This window comes from Helianthus annuus, chromosome 3 (assembly GCF_002127325.2).
Source record: "Helianthus annuus cultivar XRQ/B chromosome 3, HanXRQr2.0-SUNRISE, whole genome shotgun sequence".
Lineage (NCBI taxonomy): Eukaryota > Viridiplantae > Streptophyta > Magnoliopsida > Asterales > Asteraceae > Helianthus > Helianthus annuus.
The window spans coordinates 39,621,298-39,643,554 of NC_035435.2; the positions used below are offsets into that span (position 1 = coordinate 39,621,298).

Below are 22,257 nucleotides of genomic sequence, written 5' to 3' on the forward strand. Positions count from 1 at the left end.
TATTATTATTATTGTTATTATTATTATTATTATTATTATTATTATTAATATCATGTTTATTATTATTATTACTATTATCATATTTATTATTATTTTACCAGATTTATTTAACTAAAATTATTAATAATCAGATTTATTTACTAATAATATTAATCAAATATATTATTACTATGATATTATGAATCAGAATAATTATATAATTATTATTATATAATAATAATCAGAATTGTTATTTTAAAATTTATCAGAAATATTATTAATATTATTATTAATATTATTATTATTAGATATTAATAATATCAGAAATATTATTAAACAGATTTATTAATATTTTTATATCTGAATTTTTATAACAGAAATTATTAATTCCTGTTTCCTATTTTATATAATAATCAGAATTATTATTTTATTAAATCAGAAATTATTATTTTATATAATAATCAGATTTATTTTTAGATTTTCAGAATTATTATATAAAATCAGAATTATTAATAACAGAATTATTATTTAATTATTCAGATTTATTATTTTATTAAATCAGAATTTATATTTTACAATCAGAATTATTAATTTATATTAATCAGAATTTTATTTAATATTACTATCAGAATTGTTTATATAGATATTAGAATTTTTATTTTATAATTAATCAGATTTATTATATTACTTAAATCAGAATTATTATCAGATTTACTATTTTATTTAAATCAGAATTATTATGTTATATAATAATCAGATTTATGATTCCATTTTAAATCAGAATTTTTATATAATAAACAGAATTATTATTGTATACATATCAGAATTATTTTTTTTAAATACATAATAATCAGGAATTATTATTTATAAAATCCAAAATTTTAGTAATAATATTTATAATATTTTGGTAAAATCAGAAATATTATTTTAATAGTATATAAAAATCAGTATTTATTTTTACTCACTTATTTATAAATAAATTGACATGTATTTCATTAAAATTCAAAATATAAAAAAATGAGACATATGATTATTATTTTAGAAATGTTAATATTATTTTATAAATGCCTTGCTATTTAAACAATCTCTAAATTCCCAATATTTAACAATCCTCAAAATTAATAGGGTAAATCTCTTGTGCACATTCTCTTGGGCAATCTCTTGTTTTAACCATTTCCAAGAAAAACGCAACGCAACCTAAAGTGAGTATACATGACCCATTTTCTATTTTATCACATTTTGGGTGTTGTATGCATTTCTATATCAAACACACTATGTTAAACATTTTTGCACCCTCAATCCACATTTCATGTGAATCTATTTGACTCATGTTAATCACGTTATGCTACTGTTAAGCATTTATGACTGTGTGTTCATTAACTTTGCAAGCCTCCCCTAACAATGGCAGCGCTGTAGGTTGAGAAACGCCCCTCCCATAATATTATGGGTATTGTTAGGTTTATTCTATGTTACTCATTTACCACCCTTCTAGGGTTAGGCTATGTTAATTGCGTTAAACTTTGGTTTGAACACATAGATTTCCTCGTTACGAGTATAACTGTTAATATGAAATCATATAGTCACGTGGATTTGAGCATGTTAATCTATTTCAAACATATTATACTATTATCAAACTTGTATACTCGCCAACATGTTTTGTTGACTTTATTTTAAATGCATACTGCAGGATGAGGAAGTCAAGATTTGAAGAAATGAATAGGATGGCCTAGAAACCCACTTTTGAAATAAACTATGTTTAATGTTTGTTATTTCCTTTTATGACAATGTATGAAACTTTGCAATTTTAATAAATGAAATTTAATTATATTGTCACATGTAGTGTTATGATGTTTTGAGCAATTTGTTCCTCTCATCTCGATGTTTCCGCCATCGGTTGGGGTGTGACAGCTTTGATGTTGGTTTAGGGGGCTTTTAAGTATTCTTTTGGCGTGGCTTTTTGGTGATTTTAGGTGTGGGTTTCACAGCAGTTGTTTTGCTGCTGTGATCACCTGGAGCAGTGGGCTCAACAGTAGATACCTGAGGAGCAGTGGTAGCTGCTAAATTCTGCTCAGGCACCTCTGCTTGTGTTTTGCAAGGTGTTGAAAGTCTTGTAAAAGTTTCAGCTGTTAAGCTGTTTATTTGAAAGGAGTCACCTTGTTGGATCACATGAGCATCATCCTTACCGAATTTCTTTTGAAAATAATAACTTAGAAATCTTGGAAATAGTAAGAATGGCTTTTTGTCAACATTTTTAACTAGATCATTAAAGATCTCCTGGGAGTAATTGAAGTTTTCATTTTGTAAAATAGCATACCCAGGTATTGAATCTTTAATGTATCTCATTGAAAGCAGTTGTTTTGTTGGAAACACACATTAACAGGGTATGAAATAAAAATCTTGTTACAGGAGGGAAGTTACCTTTTTGTAAGGTATCCCTCTTCATTTGTTCTGCATACCCCCTTTCAAGAAAATCAGTTTGATATTCATTTTTAGGGAAAAAGGTTTTACCTTGCTGATCATCAAGTTCGAATACCTCTGAAATGGATTGTGGTGTGATTTTGACTGTTTTACCTATTAGCGAACAATTAATGGCTATGATGTCTTCACCTTGTTTTTCAAGAGTAGCATTTTTTCCAAAATTCTCTCTGGGTTTTCAGAAAAATCGGAGCATCTGCTGTCAACAAAGTTTTGTACTTTGAAGACGACATGATGTCGATGATGGAATCGTAGATATCCATGGTGCCGGGTTTTGTAAGAAGACCCAGATAGTTGTGAGGAGCTTTGTATGGTATTTCAATGGTTGTGAATGTAACACCTCAAAAATTCGTGACCAATAAAATAAAGACACGTGTCATGTGGGACAAACGTGTCAGGAACCCGGATCAAATAAGGATGTATGGTAGGATTTGAAAAAGGGCGTCATGTTATTAAAATACCTCTGAATGGCCCAAGGGCGACATGTTATTAAAATACCTCTGATCGACCCAAGTTATAAATCCTAAGATCCTTAAATCGTTATGATAAACATCTAGCCGGTTGTTTCTAAGTGAATAAAATTCCATCTTTTATATGGAAATTGGGTCATTAGGAATGTTACTACATAATCTTGATTTAAATTCTTATTCAAAAGAAGTTGAAAATAGTTTAATAAAGTATGTCCAACCTTTATGAGAATCCAAGATGAATTCTTGATAATTCCGTCATTTCAAACCTTGCCAAAAGGATCCAAAGTGGGAATGCCATGCAAGGCATGCAAAAGCCTGCCCATATGGTCCCCTACTGCAGAGCATGTGTGAGAATTCGTCACTACACTTTTGCATGGTCAAGATTTGGAAGTTTGCAAGATTTTTGGCTTCTGGCCATCGGTTACGGACCGTATGGCTTTAAGCTTACGGTCCGCAAGGAGCATACCTGGGCGCATCAGACCAGGGTCGGTTACGGACCATATCCGTATAAGCTTACGGTCCGCAAGGGGTGAATACGGACCGCAAGGCATTTCGCTTACGGTCCGTAAGGCTATCGCTGGCAGCAAGTTTTGGACAGCTGCCTGTTCAACATGTTGCACCGCCTTATTAACATGGTTTTCGAAATCAGGGGCTTGATAGGCAGTATATAGCCACATAGGGGCACCTGGGATCATCTCACAACAATTATAGAGTTGCTTGTCAAGATCTTAGAACATTGGGTGCACTATATAAGAGCTTGAAGTTGTGAACTTTAGGACTTGCTCACTTGCAATTTATTCAAGCATTCTCTGGAGCTTCTCTGGACAGCAATCAAGTTTCTCTTAAGTCCCTAATCATATTTAGGACCTTTGTAAGTGTTCCTAATCATTCTTAGTTCAGTTTAGCTTAGTAATTAGCTAAGAGTCAAACCATCGTAATTGAGGTTTGACTTCGAGATTAAGCTATAATTAGTCAGTAAAATCTCTAATTAAAAATACCTTTGAGTAGGTAATTATGTGGGTAACAAACCCTTAAAAGGGTATTTTCAGGTTCCCACTCTAACCATGTTAATTGTCGAGTCAAAGCTTACCTTAAAAAGTCAAAAGAATGTTCATTTTCAAATTAATGCATAATTAGCAATGTAGGATACATGCAACCTGTTTGATCATTAATATAACTTGGTAATTAATGTAAGAACATGTCCCAACATGTTCAACTCGACAATTTTCAGTTTAGGCTCGGTTTGGAACCGAAAGTCGCATAGTTTGACTTCTGCTTTGACTTTCAGTTCTGACCCATTTAAGCCAAGTTTAGGATTGCCTTAGAGCTTCTTTTGGACCTATTTTCATGTTAGTATAACCCTCTGTGATTATACAACTTGGTTCATTAGACATCCTATTCACATGCATGTTTCCGTTAAATGCTTATATGTTGACCATTATGCCCAAATGACCTTAAAATATGATTTTTGTAAATGTAAAAGGGTAGACACCTTAGCTACTGATTTATAAACTTGCACCTAAAATTTACATCAGTTTGAGGTATAGATTAAGAGTTATGCTCATTAGCGTAATTAGAAGCTTCTTTAGTAATTAAATGGCGTAAATTGCATATAGCCTATCTAAACCCAAATTTTTATACAAAACTTTGTACCTACTGATATAAAATAATATTTTGGGATTTTTAAAGATTTTTATTTAATTTTAGGCTGAGCATAACTTAGTGTTCTAAGCTTAATTCGGTTAATGCCGGTTTTGCCCTTTTGAGCTATAAAATGAGTTTTATAAATCCTATTGACCCCAAACCTTTTTCTACTGATCGAATATGTTAAATAAAGTAATTTGAGCCTTCTGGAATTTTAAAAATATCAACTTTCTTTACCAAACCCGGAAATGGCTCCAAATCGCCTTTTTAAGCGTTATTAACGCATAGTATGTAATAAAACCTTTTTAAACATATGGGGATGATACCTACTGATGTATTCAGTAAAATTTTATATTTTAATAGTAGGTGAATAATTTAAACTCAGAATTCCAGTTTTGACCTTTTAGGCCTATGTGAAATTACCAAAATGCCCCTACGGAGCATAGTATGGTTATAAGTAATAAATTTCACATATATATGATACCCTACTGTTATAACTTATTGAGTTAAGTATATTTACTGATTTAATCAGACCTGAAACTCAGAATATCATTTAAACTCTTTTACACCCATTAAAATGACCAAAATGCCCTTATGAAGCGTAGTTTGGGTTTAAAACCATTTGGGGCATAATGGAAGGTATCTTACTGATATCACAACATGTTTAAGGCATATTAACTTAGGAAACTTGTATATGACTCTTATGGTTACTCGTTACGCATTTTTGCGTTCGGATCGGCTTATGTAACTAGTTTACACATATTAGCCGAAACGGGTCAAACCATATCATTTTTGTCTCAAAATCCAGAATGTGATTAAGTTACCCATATTAAACAAGTATACAAGCTTGTCGGGTCAAAACCACATTCTAATACTGTGACAACCCGTATTTTTGACCATAGTTAATTTCGGAATGATACACATTTAAATCATTTTATTATTGTTGTTAATGATAATAACTTGCAAAGAGCAAAACACGTTATTTGACGTAAGATTTTGGTCACGCATTGCCCTTAATTCAATAAATACGCGTTACATATGCGTAACTATGCATCTGATGTGTAAGAATTATTTTAATTTTTACAAGATACCTCTTGTAAAAAAAAAAATGGTCCGAGTAACTAGATGTCATATTTTAACCAAAAGCCTAACCAAGTTATACACTAGCATACCTAAAACTATTCTCTAGTCTAATCTTATCTTATCAAGAGCATACTCCTTTACTTGTGTTGACTAACAAAAATCAACCACCACACTCCATTGTGCAAGTACAATCCAAACTCCTATGCGTATGGTTGGAGATTATTATAATACAACACTTTTTTTCCTTTATTTAATAAAATTATAATATGAGCAGCTCACACTCACAAATATCTCTGCTCTCTCTCTCCGATTTTACACAACCAACCACCCACCAATTCCCCATAAATTTATTTGTTGAAGTTGAATAGACCAAAGGAAACACCATAGTCTTCCCCTTCATTCTAGACAACACATTCCAAGATCCCCAATTTTTAGCACACATCACACACACTTGTGTGTGTGCGTATCCGAGAAATCGAGAAAGATGCATGAGAGACTAGATGAAGACGTGGGTGACCGGCCACCTAGTCACGGCGGCGACTCGATGGTGCATGACGGCACATGGTGGCTCGCTTATTTTTTTTTCTTTGACCCGACTTTTCAACTAGTAACCTCATCCTCTTGACTCCTCCATTAGTTCTCCCCTAAAGGGCAAGACCAGGTGATGGTGGTGAGGCCTTAAAGGACGTCACAACAGTAGCGTGGTGTCGAGCAAAGATCGGACACATGAGCATCCAGATCTGAGCAGATCGTGTTTGTGCATATTGGTTCGTTTCCAACCGGATTCACTTTTCGGGTTACTCCAGTGAGTTTTCTTTTATTTATTTATTTATTTTTTTCTTTCTTTCGGGTAAACTTGTCGGAGGTTACGCAATGCTGACCTGCTTCTTCTCTGGCTTTCGGTATTGGTGGTGGTGCGACTCAGGAACACGGCAAAGAACCGTCGCCGGCGGCCCTGGGGCCGGCCGGCAGCTGTGACGGTGGTGGTGGCTGGCCGACAACGACAGATGAGGTGGTTTTGGGTTAGATTACGAGCAAAGCGAGGGGGGTGTTGACGGAAACAGTGGTGTCTGGGTATTGGTGACCGTAATGGTGGTGGTGTTAATTCGAGTCTCGGGTTAGATGCGGGCTCCAGTTCAGATTCATGTTCGAGTTTTTGCTAGTCAAGTCTCGTGGTTCACTTTTAGTTCAAGCGGGTCAGATGTTTCGGTTACGGGTGCGGGTTGGTTTCGGGACATGGTTCGGGGTTTTGTTTGATTTGGTTTTTGGTTCGGCTTGTGCGGTTCACACGGTTCGGCAGGTTCACCGTTCGGGTCAACGACTCGGGTCAACAGGCAGTCAACGGTCAACTGCCGGGTCAACAGAAAGTTAACACACGACCCGGTAAAGTTTAACGACGCGAAATTTACGTAGATTTTTGACTTTATAATAGTTAAACGCGACCGAGCTCGACCCGTTTCGTTTCGTTTTGGTGTTAGTTTACGTTTATTATTACTTGACGAAAATTTATAATTGGATTATATTAGTGAATTGCGGTTGAAAATTGTTGGATTTTGATAAAAATATATCGACACCTACTTGTCGGGATCGTTCAAAAACAGAGGAAACTCTGTCCGATTTTCGTTAAAAAACTTGGTTCACGAAGCGTATATTGTTATAAAAACGACACTTGTTGAAAAATCCAAGCTTTTATTATAACATACTTAACGAAACTCAAGGATTTCTATAAAATAAATATAACCAGTTATATTTATTTCCACGTTTAGAGACATCGAAACCCGTTACACTTTTACAAATAAATATAATTATTTATTTTATTTCGAACACCGATATTTCCGAATACTTTTATAAAATAAATATGAGGTTTATATTTATTTTGAATGTCAAAATTTCCGAACACTTTTATACAATAAATATAATGTTTATATTTATTTCGAACGACTATTATTCGACGATTATTTAATATAAATATAATTGTGTCTATTTATTTCACCGTCGATACTTCGTGTAATTTTATTAAAAAATATAATGTTTTATATTTATTCCAAGCGTCAACGATACATTGCCGTACCATATATGTTTATATCTATTTGTTTCCATCCTATGAAAACTACACGCTATATTACCGCATCACATACGACATATCGAATACGTACCATCTTATCTATGTATTTCTATTAACGACGACCAACACGACATCGAAAGTATATATTTATATTTGTATATATATAAATATATATATCTTAATCACTTGAAAACTAAGTCGATCTCGAGACTTAGCTTTATCTCGATTATAACGGGATCAAATAACTAAGATTGGTTATTCTAAATCAAAACAATGACACCTTTATAGAATCGTTTAGTTAACGATTCGGTAGAGCTCGGACACGTAGTTTAGCTACGTTGATTTAACTAGAAAACTCATAGTTATTCCTTGATTAGGAATGCTTTAGTTGCACGCTAGCGAGCTCACATTCTTGGAACGACACTATGGAATATACACTTAGCTAGCTTTGCACAAGGATATCAAGGTGAGTTCATAACCCCCACTTTTTACTATTTTACATTTTTATAAATGTTTTCGGGGGTGGAAAGACATGCAAGTTTTGCAAAAATAAACAACTTTTCGATGAACGAAAACTCATATTTCTAAACCGTGTTGCGAACGAATTTCAAGGAACTTAAATGGTTTACGAATGATTTCGATCAAACATACCGGTTTTACAAAACACGCGCCTATTTACGAAACGTGCATGATTTTCTAATGGGTACGGGCGACACAGTCGAGGTGATTCGACACAGTCGAGGTGATTCGACACAGTCGAGGGGATTCGACACAGTCGAGGTTATTCGACACAGTCGAGGTGATTCACACAGTCGAGGTGATTTGACACAGTCGAGGTTATTCGACACAGTGGAAGTGATTCACACAGTCGAGGTGATTCGACACAGTCGAGGTGATTCGACACAGTCGAGGTGATTCGACACTAAAAACCGTCTACACAGGTTGAGTACTTCCTATGTCGCCGCATACGTTAATGTCCTCGCGAAACATTAACGATCAACCTGTTCATAGACGCTTTGCATACCCATTTACAACAGTAAAACTTTCATATATTCATAAGATTCATTTGATGGAAACTCAAAAATACATGAATTACAAACTTTGGTAACGTTTTTAAGTTATACCTAAGTAAGAGGAAGCGCTGATCCTGCTTACAAAGGTTCGTTTGGGCTCGGCCCATTCTCTCTCGTGCAATGCACAAAGACTCTCGTGGGCTAGACTCACAGTTTTCATATATCATGCCAAGAAAATGATTTTACTATATTTTCTCAGCAACTTTAAAACCGGTTATCAAAAAGATTTATTTTAAATCTTTTCAAAACAAACTATGAACTCGCTCAACTTTATGTTGACTTTTTCGCATGTTCTTTCTCAGGTTACTTTTTCAGAAACAATGGCACGGTTGGAATAGGAGAACCCATGGGAATTCGAGTACTTAGCGGCGTTCATTTTCTAGAAGTTTTAGTTTAATTGCTTCCGCTGTGCAATGAAGATACCGGTCCAGTCACGCCATGCTCTGATATTTCGGGGTGTGACAGATTGGTATCAGAGCTATAGGTTTCAGCGAATTAGGTTTTTGTAGAAATACCTAGGCTTTAACCTCACTATCCTCGATATCAAGACTTGAACACATACAGAACGCCTAAGACTCGAATATGGGTTCCAACCGTTGCCGAAAACATTGAGTCAACAATTTTGGTTTTAAACATACACAAGTGTTGTGTTGGAATACACGGTACATGAAACGATTACATATAGTAAGCAAAACTTTGAGAGTTTTGGATAACATGCATTTAGGACCCTTGGAAAACTGATGTCGAAACTCATTAAAGGTCCTCACTTAGAACCCGTGACTAACAACTCGGGCAAACACCATTATCTATATTGTCCATGTTTTTTTTTAGTTACCCCAGCAGGTAACCTACGTGGAACGAAACGCTATTGCGCAACTATATGTGAAACTTAAACTTTACGTCAGCGGGCGTCAAAGTACATAACACACGACTTTGGAGGCAAGGCCTTTGGAAAACATGAACAACGATGCTAACCCCATCAGCGATAGATCTGCTGATCAAAATGCGGCGATATGCCACGTGATCTTGCAAGCGACACGAATCACGCCAAGGTACGTTCAAGCGAGGGCTTCGCAAAATAATGGAAATCACAATTATTGGCATCGCAATGGAAACTACAAGTCTTCACATCTCCCCACTCCCTAAATGGCGATTACGTCAAGATTAACATTTCATGGTAATGTCTTTAACAACCGGTCATCGTGCGAAATTCCAGGTAAAGTCCTTAAACTTCTTTTGTTGAAATTTCGACTTTTTGCATATAGTGAGTAGACTTTCATATCTCTACTCCCCCTAATGATCATTGCATCACGAAAATTTTCTTTCATAATAGCGAATACTCATTTGCTTCATTCTTGACGAATTCATATGTTACACATGCGTTTGTTACGCATGTGACTTCACTCTAAATTGTTGCTTTATCCAAGTACAAACACCATTTCGCTACATCCAATTATTGCATTGGTGGCCCCGTTATTGTTAAGTGTTGACTCCTTGGTATCGAGTCAACGGATCTCTTGGAAAACTCAGTTTCTTTTGTGTGGTATACATGGTTTTTCATTGTGGCCATGTCGAAACTTTCTTATTGATACATGAATTCATTGTTGGATTATGTTTCAACCAAGTTCAATTGATTGAACTTGCTCGTAATATATATTCGATTCAAGGTCCCATATGATGGATTGAGGCCATCATATTCGAAATAATCCCAACAAGCACTTCATTTGTTTTGAACCATAACAGGCTTGTTTGGTCTTCGACTTCATTGAATCGTTTCCTTGATCACGATCACCTTGTGGTGACGTTCTCACAAATTTGAAGCTTGCGCTAATCTCGTTTGCACACATCATGTACGGATTTAATTGCTTATTTATTTGATTATTGATATTAAATCCGTTTGTTCGATTTATTGTATTAAATCAGTCTTAATGCAATTGTGTGTTAAGATGATGGTAGACAAGTTCGTGTTAAATATTTCAGTGTACCTCTTAACGATTCTTTCAGCATCGATCGAACATTTTGTGATATTTATTGCTCTTCCATTTTCGATCGAAAAACATTATTTATTTGTTTCATTTTCAATTGAAAATCCTATGGGATTTGTTTGGAACACCCACATTTATTTCGTTGAGCCTTCATTTGATTTAAAACACGGTGATACTTGTTCGATCACCGCTATTATTGAGTTGTTTTATTCACTTTGACACCTTGTGGTGTCAGTATAAACTTGTAGCTTGGGCTAATCATGATCGAGCGTTTCATGCAATACACGGTGATACTTGTTCGGTCACCGCTATCATCGAGTTATTTCATTCACTACGACACCTTGTGGCGTCGGTATAAACTTGTAGCTTGTGCTAATCGTGATCGACTGTTTCATGCGAAACTATATATGCTCTTCGTTTAACACATCATTTAAACAGTCTTAATGCAACTATGTATTAAGACGATGATACACCAGGTTCGGTTGTATTTCATTTCGGTGTATCCTTGCAACTCAATAATGTGAACACGTTGATTTTATTCATTTACTGGTTCGATAGTTGACAATTCATTTTTATGATTCTATTTAGTTGAGCTTGTTGAATTTGAGTTTCAATCATACAATAAACAACGCAAGATTCCGTTGGTAGTAAATTCTGTCATTCCAAATATTGAGTTGCATATTGTGAACATTCATTTGGAATTCCATTGGTTGAATTTCCTCTTTTGTTGAACCCCGTAAACTTAGTCACATTGGTGATAGTATCACAACACTTCGTTCACTTGACCTCGATTTCCGAAACAAACTCAGTGGAACCATTGGGTTCTTATTGATACAAAATTTCCTTACATTCACGTAATCTGAATAACTCTTGGTTTCGAATTACATGGTTATTCACTTTGGTATTTTTCGGACTTACCTGCGAAACGACACAACTTTGAGGAAATAACATAGTCTAAATTTCGAGGGCGAAATTTCTTCAACAGGGGGAGAATGTGACAACCCGTATTTTTGACCATAGATAATTTCGGAATGATACACGTTTAAATCATTTTATTATTGTTGTTAATGATAATAACTTGCAAAGAGCAAAACACGTTATTTGACGTAAGATTTTGGTCACGCATTGCCCTTAATTCAATAAATACGCGTTACATATGCGTAACTATGCATCTGATGTGTAAGAATTATTTTAATTTTTACAAGATACCTCTTGTAAAAAAAAAAAAATGGTCCGAGTAACTAGATGTCATATTTTAACCAAAAGCCTAACCAAGTTATACACTAGCATACCTAAAACTATTCTCTAGTCTAATCTTATCTTATCAAGAGCATACTCCTTTACTTGTGTTGACTAACAAAAATCAACCACCACACTCCATTGTGCAAGTACAATCCAAACTCCTATGCGTATGGTTGGAGATTATTATAATACAACACTTTTTTTTCCTTTATTTAATAAAATTATAATATGAGCAGCTCACACTCACAAATATCTCTGCTCTCTCTCTCCGATTTTACACAACCAACCACCCACCAATTCCCCATAAATTTATTTGTTGAAGTTGAATAGACCAAAGGAAACACCATAGTCTTCCCCTTCATTCTAGACAACACATTCCAAGATCCCCAATTTTTAGCACACATCACACACACTTGTGTGTGTGCGTATCCGAGAAATTGAGAAAGATGCATGAGAGACTAGATGAAGACGTGGGTGACCGGCCACCTAGTCACGGCGGCGACTCGATGGTGCATGACGGCACATGGTGGCTCGCTTATTTTTTTTTCTTTGACCCGACTTTTCAACTGGTAACCTCATCCTCTTGACTCCTCCATTAGTTCTCCCCTAAAGGACAAGACCAGGTGATGGTGGTGAGGCCTTAAAGGACGTCACAACAGTAGCGTGGTGTCGAGCAAAGATCGGACACATGAGCATCCAGATCTGAGCAGATCGTGTTTGTGCATATTGGTTCGTTTCCAACCGGATTCACTTTTCGGGTTACTCCAGTGAGTTTTCTTTTATTTATTTATTTATTTTTTTCTTTCTTTCGGGTAAACTTGTCGGAGGTTACGCAATGCTGACCTGCTTCTTCTCTGGCTTTCGGTATTGGTGGTGGTGCGACTCAGGAACACGGCAAAGAACCGTTGGCTGGCCGACGACGACGGATGAGGTGGTTTTGGGTTAGATTAAGAGCAAAGCGAGGGGGGTGTTGACAGAAACAGTGGTGTCTGGGTATTGGTGACCGTAATGGTGGTGGTGTTAATTCGAGTCTCGGGTTAGATGCGGGCTCCAGTTCAGATTCATGTTCGAGTTTTTGCTAGTCAAGTCTCGTGGTTCACTTTTAGTTCAAGCGGGTCAGATGGTTCGGTTACGGGTGCGGGTTGGTTTCGGGACATGGTTCGGGGTTTTGTTTGATTTGGTTTTTGGTTCGGCTTGTGCGGTTCACATGGTTCGGCAGGTTCACCGTTCGGGTCAACGACTCGGGTCAACAGGCAGTCAACGGTCAACTGCCGGGTCAACAGAAGGTTAACACGCGACCCGGTAAAGTTTAACGACGCGAAATTTACGTAGATTTTTGACTTTATAATAGTTAAACGCGACCGAGCTCGACCCGTTTCGTTTCGTTTTGGTGTTAGTTTACGTTTATTATTACTTGACGAAAATTTATAATTGGATTATATTAGTGAATTGCGGTTGAAAATTGTTGGATTTTGATAAAAATATATCGACACCTACTTGTCGGGATCGTCCAAAAACAGAGGAAACTCTGTCCGATTTTCGTTAAAAAACTTGGTTCACGAAGCGTATATTGTTATAAAAACGACACTTGTTGAAAAATCCAAGCTTTTATTATAACATACTTAACGAAACTCAAGGATTTCTATAAAATAAATATAACCAGTTATATTTATTTCCACGTTTAGAGACATCGAAACCCGATACACTTTTACAAATAAATATAATTATTTATTTTATTTCGAACACCGATATTTCCGAATACTTTTATAAAATAAATATGAGGTTTATATTTATTTCGAATGTCAAAATTTCCGAACACTTTTATACAATAAATATAATGTTTATATTTATTTCGAACGACTATTATTCGACGATTATTTAATATAAATATAATTGTGTCTATTTATTTCACCGTCGATACTTCGTGTAATTTTATTAAAAAAATATAATGTTTTATATTTATTCCAAGCGTCAACGATACATTGCCGTACCATATATGTTTATATCTATTTGTTTCCATCCTATGAAAACTACACGCTATATTACCGCATCACATACGACATATCGAATACGTACCATCTTATCTATGTATTTCTATTAACGACGACCAACACGACATCGAAAGTATATATTTATATTTGTATATATATAAATATATATATCTTAATCACTTGAAAACTAAGTCGATCTCGAGACTTAGCTTTATCTCGATTATAACGGGATCAAATAACTAAGATTGGTTATTCTAAATCAAAACAATGACACCTTTATAGAATCGTTTAGTTAACGATTCGGTAGAGCTCGGACACGTAGTTTAGCTACGTTGATTTAACTAGAAAACTCATAGTTATTCCTTGATTAGGAATGCTTTAGTTGCACGCTAGCGAGCTCACATTCTTGGAACGACACTATGGAATATACACTTAGCTAGCTTTGCACAAGGATATCAAGGTGAGTTCATAACCCCCACTTTTTACTATTTTACATTTTTATAAATGTTTTCGGGGGTGGAAAGACATGCAAGTTTTGCAAAAATAAACAACTTTTCGATGAACGAAAACTCATATTTCTAAACCGTGTTGCGAACGAATTTCAAGGAACTTAAATGGTTTACGAATGATTTCGATCAAACATACCGGTTTTACAAAACACGCGCCTATTTACGAAACGTGCATGATTTTCTAATGGGTACGGGCGACACGGTCGAGGTGATTCGACACAGTCGAGGTGAGTCGACACAGTCGAGGGGATTCGACACAGTCGAGGTTATTCGACACAGTCGAGGTGATTCACACAGTCGAGGTGATTTGACACAGTCGAGGTTATTCGACACAGTGGAAGTGATTCACACAGTCGAGGTGATTCGACACAGTCGAGGTGATTCGACACTAAAAACCGTCTACACAGGTTGAGTACTTCCTATGTCGCCGCATACGTTAATGTCCTCGCGAAACATTAACGATCAACCTGTTCATAGACGCTTTGCATACCCATTTACAACAGTAAAACTTTCATATATTCATAAGATTCATTTGATGGAAACTCAAAAATACATGAATTACAAACTTTGGTAACGTTTTTAAGTTATACCTAAGTAAGAGGAAGCGCTGATCCTGCTTACAAAGGTTCGTTTGGGCTCGGCCCATTCTCTCTCGTGCAATGCACAAAGACTCTCGTGGGCTAGACTCACAGTTTTCATATATCATGCCAAGAAAATGATTTTACTATATTTTCTCAGCAACTTTAAAACCGGTTATCAAAAAGATTTATTTTAAATCTTTTCAAAACAAACTATGAACTCGCTCAACTTTATGTTGACTTTTTCGCATGTTCTTTCTCAGGTTACTTTTTCAGAAACAATGGCACGGTTGGAATAGGAGAACCCATGGGAATTCGAGTACTTAGCGGCGTTCATTTTCTAGAAGTTTTAGTTTAATTGCTTCCGCTGTGCAATGAAGATACCGGTCCAGTCACGCCATGCTCTGATATTTCGGGGTGTGACAAATACGGTCTTCGCTTATTTATGCGATTAAACCGTATTCATTCTTTAAAACTAACCAGTCTAAGCTTAGGCTAAATTAAAGACCCGTTGATTCTAATAGGTTATTATAAACCTTCGTTCCAGAATAGGAGATCCAGTAAAAGATACGTGCACTTGCTTATTGTGAATTATACTTGCAAAGGTAAATACTTTTAACTTATTTTCACTTATACGGGCTTGGGGTACGGTATATAAAATACCGCTTGGTTGGGCATTTTGTGACACCTGTGTCACCACCACCATCAAACAAATACCAAGCCAATAAAATATTGTATTTCATACTTGGGATCTGTATAAATATGTGTATCTTTTGCACGTATCAATTCTTGTTCGATTTCGGGCTTTAAATCGCTTTCTGGAAGGTTATACGCGATCTGATGCGTAAATATAACCAGTTTAATGAAACAAACACTCCGGAATAGTGAAATAGGCTTAACATACCTTAAATAACCATTACATTACTTAGAAATAAGTTTTGGATGGTTTGGTATGCCGAAATCAAGTTTATTCGCTTACAGGGATTAAATTCGACAAACTGCGAAAGTATGTCAATTTGTACTGTAACAGACCTTCCGGAACTTGATCATAAGTTAAGAATGCCCTAAATATTCTTTACATAGCTTAGAAATAGTCCTTGAGGTGTTTGGTGCGCAAAAATAAACTTTATGCTCATTTAGGGACTAAAAGCGTCAAAAAGTGCATAAGTTTGCATTTTTGCGCATATTTTACGTTATGAAAACTTCCGGACTTCCAAAACTGTATGTAAGCATTAAAATATTTTATTTTAGTGTTTGGTATGATAAATTCCATTCGTCGCTTAATTTGGATCGTTTTTGCGTTCGTTACGACTCCCGTCGTAATTAAGCAAATAACGCAACCGTACGACCAAACGAACCGACATCCGTGATGTCTTTGAGCATATTTTAAGCTCCCTATACTTTAATATCATTTTAGAGCCTTGAAATGAGGTTAAAGGGGTTTAAAAGTGCCAAAAAAATCAAGTTTTTACAAGTGTAGGGACCATTTTTGAAATTTCTGGCAGATTCAATGAACCTAGTCCATTTTGAAGTGTTAATGGTTTTCACCCATGGTTTTGCAAAACCATGGGATGGTATTAAATGAACATAGTCCACATTAGGGGCTCCCATGGTTTTTGAAAACCATGTGCCCACATGTAAGGTTTAGCTCAAATCACGTTTTTCGACGAACGATCTTAACGGTTCAAGGAAATCTATAAATAACCCTCACCCATTTCATTCCTCCTCACATTTGAATCTGATTCTACACTCTCTAAGTGGAAGTATATGCTTCCTACCTGAGAGTGAATCGGGTTCGAATCTTGCGGGGACCTTCTATAAGTATTCTTTCGCGTTTTTCATTCGTTTTAGCGTTAAAGTCAAACTGCGTTTGACTTTCTGCATTAACCAGTTTATGGTCAATGCGAAGTTCGTTTGAACTTCATAACGTGAGCGTAATCACGATGGTTATAGTCCCTAGTAACTATACCTACTGATTACCACGTTATCTAGGCTCAGTGACGAGTCGTAGTTTCGGCCAAAATGCGTTTTCTCGCGTATTTTGTAACCAAACTACTCTAGGGTATTAAAACCGTTTGTTTTAATACCAAAACTGTTTTCTAACTTTACTAAACATGTTCTAGCATGTTTAACTCGTCGCTTTTAGATTTGTGCTTGTTTAGGGTCGTAAAGGTAAGCGATCTAATCAATCGCTTATGCTTACGAACCCGACCCATTGGTCGATCTTTAGGATCCGACCAAACATATTAGGTGACCATAGTTGTATAGGGAATAACCTTCCGAGGTTATACCTTATGGTCACGACGTTTAGTTAGTTATATGATAGGTAGTTTATATGCCTTAGGTAAATTACCAAAATGCCCTTTTTACGCATAAATTCATTTTATGTCTATGTAACGAAATTTTTGACATCTAAACTGATTTAACAACAATTTTAAACATGTTAAGGCATATCTTGCTTGTCATAGGACTAGTTAGGCATTCCAAACGCGTTTTACGCAAACGACGCGTTAAAGTGGTGTAAGCTACCTAAACGGGTCGTAATGGGTCAAAAGCACTTAGGATAGGTTTCGTTTTAGTACGTAGGCTTCGTTAAACCATATTACATAAGTTCCCATACTTATTTGGTTTACGAACCCTTGTACTACCCGATCCTCCGATAGGTCCGTTTATTAATGTAGATACCTATATAGGTGCCGGTTGATTCCGTGATCTTCTAGCTTTGCTTGGTGGTTATCCTAAGACTTCTAAGCACCCTCAAGTGAGTACATAGACCCCTCTTTTACTGTTTTTCAAACATTTTGGGGTGAAACACATGTGCCTACTTGTTACTTTCATGATTTCATGCTTTTATATCATATACTTGCTATGTTCATTAGTACACTATTAGTACATGATTTCATTATGTTTTTGCTATGTATGCCCATTGTGTGCATACTTAGTACATCGTTTTACATAACATTTCATGCTATGTATGTTCATCATACTTAGTACATTTTACATCACATGCTATGTATGCCCATTGTGTGCATACTTAGTACATCGTTTTACATAACATTTCATTCTATGTATGTTCATCATACTTAGTACATCGTTTTACAAGACATCTTATACTTGGTATCATGCTATGTATGTCCATCCATCGCATACTTAGTACATTGTTTGTGCATTCTTACCTATGGTTTGGTTGTTACATATTTCACTTGCCATACATGACATTTTGTTTACACAATACTTGATTAACATTTGACAACGGTTTAGACATGGGCAATTTACATTGGTGGTTTATGTGGGTATGTGATTTGAGTAACGAGACGTGTGTAATGTGATACAAGCATGGTGGATACGCCGCTGGTACTTCCTATATATAAGTGCTTGTATTATATTACATGGAGTAGCGTTATTTAAATCATTCATTTGGATTTATACATTTTTACACAAATAACATATTTTTCACAAGACATTGTTTTACAAAACAGTTTGTTTTATACAAACTCATTTTTACTTGTTTATTCATTTAACCTTACATCATTCTTTTAACTATACATATCTATCATCGATTTTCAAACGTTTTATAAAAGCAAACACTTAAACTGGATTCATGACAAGTTTTTGGTTAAACATTTTCTTAAACCTAAGTCATGGATCCTATTTTTCATAAAACCTATGCACTCGCCGGCATTTTTATGCTGACGTATTTTCACATGTGTTTCAGGTACAATAGTTGATGATATTTGATGATGATATTGATGCATGCTCACATAGGATTGGACGAGACCTTAGTGACATTAAAAGATGCAAGACTAGTTAATTTTTGTTATGTTTCTTTATTGTTAAGACATTGTAACTCATTTAATTCAATAAAACGAAATTTGTTTAATCCATGGTTGTGAAACAATGATTCTGTTACAACACTCCCCGACGTTTCCGCCACGTTTTGTTGTTTTACGTGGTCGGGGTGTGACAGAAAAGTGGGTATTAGAGCCAATGGTTATAGAGAATTAGGTTATTAGTAATGCTTTGACCTAGACTATAACCTTCCTAGGACCCTAACGCGAGTTTACTTGCGTTTAGTCATAAAACAATACCGTCACTTATCCTTAGGTGACAACCACAACAAGAACATAAATTTGATCTGCCTTGAAAACTAATCATCTGTTCTAGGATGATTTATTATAAGGTTTTGAACCCTTCCAGTTTGACTCATATTTGGCTTAGTGCCTTTTGAGTTTTCAAACTCGTCAAGGTTTGGGTCTAAATAATGTGAACACGTGCAAACTGGAAGAGTGGGTGCCTGTACCCTGGGTCTTCTGTCTAAGGCTAGAGTGTTCGTACAAATCTGCAGTATCGGACCAGTCACTCTTACCTGGGAACTCTTGGGGTGAGTGTCCACTTATAGGCGAGCATGTCTTCACGATACATTATATTGACCCGCTTACTTTGATTAGTCACTATCTCATTTGTTTGCCTTTGGTAACAAACAAATGGTCACAATCTTCATGTGTTGTCATTCTCTTTTGACTATCTTTTGCTTGTTTCCTCCTATGCCTTCCATTGTCTTCAAGATGCCTCTTCATCGCAACAATACTCAAATGTCTAAACCTGGTGCTGCAATTACCCAGCGAATAGGCGTCGTACTCAAGAGGACCGTTGATTTAGCTACCACCATGACTCGCCTTAGGGATGAAGCTGTATAAGGGAACTGCTCCTTGGTGCAATCAATGCCACCGTCTCATCCGAATCAAATACCCTGTTTTAAGTGTACCCACAGTGGACGATGGGGACATTTGGTTAACATGTGCCGCTTTGCAATCCAAAGCAAAGTTGTTACAATCTTGCTGCTGCTTAACCTTCAATTTCTGCTTCATATGTCGCCTTGGCATATCTAGCGCCTCAACCTCATGAACTTTCTACCTTGTGTATCGACGTAAGCACGCCTAGTGCAGGGTGTCGGAACACCTCTCGTTACACAAACTCCAAAATCCATATAGGATCTTTCTATCCTCATAATTAGATCCTTGTGGGTGAGTAACATTCATCGGAGTCCTTAATTAAATTCTCTGTATGATTCAATACGTACATTACAATTCAATAAGGACAAAGCCAAATTCCTATTAAGATTTTTCTATCTTCATAGATAGATTCTTGAAAATGATTAAAGTGCCAAATGAAATCCACGGATTGGATTCCTGGTGTACTTTAAGTATCCGCGTCCAAAGATAACAAATTAATAACTGAGTTAAGCAACTATGTGATTATGTGCTTATGTGTTCCCTTTTATGCTTTTGGTGTAATCCAAGTTTTTGTTATCCAAATCCTCGTAGAATCGTCCATATCATTCGTATAAGGGATTCATAGTAGGATATCCAAAGGTACTATATTAAATCCTCAATGGGCTTTTACGTAATAGTAAAGACCCTTGGATTATATTGTACTATTCCATAATTAGACCCCTTGAGTGGTCTAGTTAAACAGATTGATCCAAAAATCTAGTTAGGAATATCATGTGATGATATAGCTGAAAAGACTCCTTGGTGGCCTAGTTAAAAAGATCATCTGTCGATCTAATTAAAAGGACCCTATGGTAGTCTAGTCACCCTCATCACAAGTTTGATATTCTTCCCCAAAACATTACAAAACAAACTGTGCGGACTGTGCAAGGAATTACGTAATTATGGATGCATACATGATTATGGAATTTAGTGCACAGAAACCACAACAAGTTTTGTCGTGTATCTAGAGTTAACCCTGTTCATTTTCGTATCTGAAGAAATTGTGGAAAATGACTCATTCCGTTCATTTTCGTATCTGAAGAAATTGTGGAAAATGACTCATTCCGTTCATTTTCGTATCTGAAGAAATTGTAGAAAATGACTCATTCTGTTCATTTTCGTTTCTGAAGAAATTATGGAAAATGACTCATTCCGTTCATTTTCGTTTCTGAAGAAATCGTAGAAAATGACTCATTCCGTTCATTTTCGTTTCTGAAGAAATTATGGAAAATGACTCATTCCGTTCAATTTCGTTTCTGAAGAATACCCATTAAGGAAAATGACTCATTCCGTGCATTTTCATTTCTAAAGGATACCCATTAAGGAAAATGACTCATTCCGTGCATTTTCGTTTCTAAAGGATACCCATTAAGGAAAATGACTCATTCCGTGCATTTTCGGTTCTAAAGGATACCCATTAAGGAAAATGACTCATTCCGTGCATTTTCGTTTCTAAATGATACCCATTAAGGAAAATGACTCATTTCGTGCATTTTCGTTTCTAAAGGATACCCATTAAGGAAAATGACTCATTCTGTGCATTTTTCGTTTCTGAAAATTTTCCCTCGAAGGGAAATGAATATCCCTGATCTTTCCTTCATTTCCGTTTCTGAAGAGTCTCCGTTAAGGAAATTACAGGATATTGCCTTGCATATCTTTGGTGACTTTTTGACACAAAGTCACAGATAGACTCCTACGAATAAATTTCGGGACGAAATTTCCTAAAGTAGGGGAGACTGTGACACATGTGTCACCACCACCATCAAACAAATACCAGGCCAATGAAATATTGTATTTAATACTTGGGATCTGTATAAATATGTGTATCTTTTGCACGTATCAATTCTAGTTCGATTTCGGGCTTTAAATCGCTTTCTGGAAGGTTATACGATATCTGATGCGTAAATATAACCAGTTTAATGAAACAAACACTCCGGAATAGTGAAATAGGCTTAACATACCTTAAATAACCATTATATAACTTAGAAATAAGTTTTGGATGGTTTGGTATGCCGAAATCAAGTTTATTCGCTTACAGGGACTAAATTCGACAAACTGCGAAAGTATGTCAATTTGTACTGTAACAGACCTTCCGGAACTTGATCATAAGTTAAATATGCCCTAAATATTCTTTACATAGCTTAGAAATATGCTTTGAGGTGTTTGGTGCGCAAAAATAAACTTTATGCTCATTCAGGGACTAAAAGCGTCAAAAAGTGCATAAGTTTGCATTTTTGCGCATATTTTACGTTCTGAATACTTCCGGACTTCCAAAACTTTATGTAAGCATTAAAATATTTTATTTTAGTGTTTGTTATGATAAATTCCATTCGTCGCTTAATTTGGATCGTTTTTGCGTTCATTACGACTCCCGTCGTAATTAAGCGAATA

General features: G+C 35.8%; 2 long non-coding RNA genes across 3 annotated transcripts; both read left to right on the forward strand.

The window, feature by feature from the left end:
• Positions 1–5,728: 5,728 nt before the first annotated feature.
• LOC110897434 lies at positions 5,729–7,228 on the forward strand. The gene is made up of 2 exons (XR_002568633.2): positions 5,729–6,456; positions 6,577–7,228. It is a non-coding gene; the product is annotated as an uncharacterized LOC110897434 (long non-coding RNA).
• Positions 7,229–11,068: 3,840 nt separating this feature from the next.
• LOC110897433 lies at positions 11,069–14,467 on the forward strand. Of its 2 annotated transcripts, XR_004889433.1 has the most exons (3): positions 11,966–12,783; positions 12,904–13,318; positions 14,379–14,467. It is a non-coding gene; the product is annotated as an uncharacterized LOC110897433 (long non-coding RNA). The 2 variants fall into 2 exon arrangements; XR_002568632.2 differs by lacking the exon at positions 14,379–14,467 and having other exon boundaries at positions 11,069–12,783; positions 12,904–13,522.
• The last annotated feature ends 7,790 nt before the right edge of the window (positions 14,468–22,257 follow it).